The sequence below is a fragment of the Octopus bimaculoides genome, chromosome 4, assembly GCF_001194135.2.
Source record: "Octopus bimaculoides isolate UCB-OBI-ISO-001 chromosome 4, ASM119413v2, whole genome shotgun sequence".
NCBI lineage: Eukaryota > Metazoa > Mollusca > Cephalopoda > Octopoda > Octopodidae > Octopus > Octopus bimaculoides.
This window is the reverse complement of record NC_068984.1, coordinates 141,042,109-141,045,712: the sequence shown is the minus strand read 5'-3', so window position 1 is coordinate 141,045,712 and position 3,604 is coordinate 141,042,109. Positions and strand designations below refer to the sequence as shown.

Sequence of the window (3,604 nt, the reverse complement as noted above, 5' to 3'; positions counted from 1 at the left end):
AGTTTTCGAATACACACACACACACATATATATATATATATATATATATATATATAAAAGATATACTATCATATGATATAATATAATATATGATAACTCTTTCACCAGTTAGTCGTGGTTCATGATTCATTAAATATGTTTCCTAGCAATTCCTCCACGCCTTCATTTTTCAACCTCCGCAACTCCACAAATCTGATTATTATTATTTTTTTTAAATGCTCACTTTTTTTGTTTCTTTGTTTTTATAATTACTTTTTCCCGTTAGTCTTGCTGTTTTTCGTGCTTTTTTCTCTGCACAATCATTTCTGTGTAATTAGAGTGTGTCAAACGTTTTTGTGTCGTTTTTTGTGTTTGTTATTGTATGTAAAGTATTCTATGTGATACGTGTTTATAATGTTTATTGTATGTTGTGTGTATGTCTACGTTCAAGGATGTTGATTATGTACATATCTACATCTTTATTGCTATCATTCCCAAAGGCATCTGTTATTATGGAGATCGCTTCATTTTAAGTTCATATAACCAAATGGTTTCTATTTCCACATTATAATTGGGTAATTTCTCCATTTTTAGAAATACGTTGTTGTCTGTTGAATTTGTTACAAACGTTGAGAAAGATTTCTTTCCTTGGTAATCTTTGATAATATCGTGACGGCCATTTTGTCTTAATCTTTTTGTCTGTTTCACTTGACCGACCTCGTCCTTTTGCATTTCATAAAGATGGTATAATTTCCAGTTCCCGAAATATCTAACTCAGCCATTCCAGCGTATGCGTGTCTTCTTGATTAAACCTCGGCAACTAGAAACAACATACTTGTTTCATCCCAACCCTCACCTATGAAGCGATTTTGCTCTTATATTCAATTTTGTTGTGATTTTTCTTCATCTATTTCCACTTTCTTCAGTCTTATCCAGTATTTAAGGAAGGACTTTTCCTGAAAATTTCTTACCATGGTGTACTGTAACCCAATTTGTAGCTTAGCATATGGCTTCATCGTAAGCTTGTTGTTTCTCTTTTTCCCCAATGTCTCACTGGTATCTTAGCTTTTATATAGTAAGAGATGCGTTCAAAAAAGTATCTACGTTACACGTTGTACTCTAAACGCAACAGCCGAGAAATTATTTAGCCTACCGGCACGAAAATATTTTCAGGCATGTGCAGGAAAGGTGGTGTCACTTTTCATCCAAAGGATTTTGCCCACACGGCATTAGTCTTGGCAGGAATAAATAAAGTCGGATACTTCTTGAACGCACCTCGTATTCGTTGGTTTCTTTAAAGACATAACTTTTATTTGCTTTGTTCATTTTTTTATAGCAATTGAAAGGAAACTTACGCAAACGTCTAAGTTTCTTTTAATGTTTACTAAATATTTTCGTAGTCTTGCAATAGATATTTCATACAAATTTTCTCGTTTCCCAATACCCATATCTTCTATATTCTTTTTGTGTCGGCTTTTGAGTAGTATATATCCTTTAAGTACATTCTAAACAATATAATCAGTGTTTTTTTCAATCTAGCTCTAGCTTCCAGGTGTAACATAATACTAGCTAATCTATCGACACATCTTACCATATATTTTGGCATTTGGCCTCGTTTTAAATATTAATTTAATTTGTCTATAATCCTTCCAAGTGCTTTGACTGTGTTTTATTTAGTTCATTAATTCCTAAGTATTTTTTAAAAATTCTTATCTATATTTCCTTAATAATATATAAGTAGTTTTTATTAATTTTCTTCTCTTCCAGGTTGTCTTGATGTATTTTCTAAAACCGAATTTCCTGTTAGTTTCTCTGCTGTATCTATACACTGCTCAATATAATCCATATACAAGAATGGTTGATTGTCCTCTCATAGCATTCGTATTGGTGTCTAATCTGCTTTAGCATGTTAAAGTTTTTAAAACGAGATAACAAAGAAGTGGAAAAGAGGAATTCCCTTCGAATATTTCTCTTCCAATGGATTTGTTTTAATTGTTCCTTCTTTCACTTGAACCTACAGATTTATCATTTCTTCCTGATCATTGGTCTCTCCGTTTATTATCATTTATTATAATTCTGTCGTTACTAATGGCTGATGTTTCCACAATTCATGCGTGGCGAGTACTGTTAAAAAGACTTCAGGTAATCAATCCAGTCCAAGCTCAATCCCCTCTTCCTTCTTATACTATTCATATTAGTCTGACTGGTGTCCTTATCTTGTTTGTTGCTTCACAATTTCGGCTGTTGTGTGCTCCAGCCGTCTTCAGGTGTCTTGTGATGAATTCGGCTGTTGTATCAGAAATTCGAACCAAACTCTTTATTTCATCCATGCGGGTACATTGTTCTCACTTCGCTCTTTGCGTCTCCTGGTACAACAACTAAGTTCAATACAAGACTTGTAAGACACCTAAAGAAGATTGGAGTGTATAACAGCCGAAATGTAGTGAGAGCAACAATCAAGATGAGGACATCAGTCCTACTAATATAAACAGTATACAAAATACATACTTAATATTTCATGTCAGTATGTATCTTCTGCGATATTATAGCAGTTAACGGTTTTATTTTGAACAAGCATTTTTTACGAGCCTGTATATTTTTGGCGTTCGTTATTTCTTCAATCTTTGGGATTCAGATAGTCCTACCTCCGGTTAATTTTTTTTTTAGTTCTTTCAGTTAATCATTAAATATTTTTACAAGCTCTTTCTGTGTGCCTGTTAAGTATTTCAACCAGAACTGTTCAACTTTAGCTTCCAGTTGTTCGTTTTTAATAGCGCCTGTGTTACTTCTTAGAACCAATATGACTCCTCACCATTGTTCAGTGGTACCTATTGTTTTAATTATTCTCATCCGTGATGGTCTCTTCTCCATCTTTAAATTCTTTGTCTTTTGTTGTTTACATTGATTTCAATTTTAGTTTTATTTAGTTCTTGATAAAAATCATTACAGTTTAATAAACCTCTTTCTTTATTCAATCGTTCTTGTTATTCAGAACGACGGCTTCTTTGTCAGTCAGCGAATATTTCTGGTTTTAGGCGGTTTTTGATGCCGACTTTCTGTTTTTTTTTCTTTCGTTGCATTTTGGTTGTATTTGTCTCTCTTTTTGCCAGTTCTGTGTTTCCGTTATTGATTTCTTCTATCCATCTTCCTCGTTCTCTTCTTCTTCTTCTTCTTCTTCTTCTTCTTCTTCTTCTTCTTCTTCTTCTTCTTCTTTTTCTCTTCTTTTTTTTCTTTCGCCTCCCCTTCTTCTTCATTTTCCTCTTCCTCCACTTTCTCTTCTCCTTCATCCTCCACCTCTTTCTCTTCTCCTTCCTCTTCCACCTCTTTCTCTTCCCCTTCTTCCTCCTTCTCCTCTTCTCTTCCTCTTGCTCTTCTTCCTCCTCCTCCTCTTTCTTCACTTCCTTCTTTTCCTTCTCTTCCTTAATTTCCATCTTCTCATTCTTTTCCGCCTCATTCTCCTTCTCAGCTTCTTTTTCTTCGTCTAACTTTTACCACTATACCATTCTTCTTCTTCTTCTTCTTCTTCTTCTTCTTCTTCTTCTTCTTCTTCTTCTTCTTCTTCTTCTTCTTCTTTTTCTTCTTATTCTTTTTCTTTTTCTTCTTCTTCTTCTTCTTCTTCTTCTTC

General features: G+C 33.8%; 1 protein-coding gene across 1 annotated transcript in view; it reads left to right on the top strand.

Annotated features, from left to right (window-relative positions):
- The window catches only part of LOC106882278 (organic cation transporter protein), a 40,655-nt gene that overhangs the window by 4,047 nt on the left and 33,004 nt on the right, over positions 1–3,604 (top strand). The window lies entirely within an intron of this gene.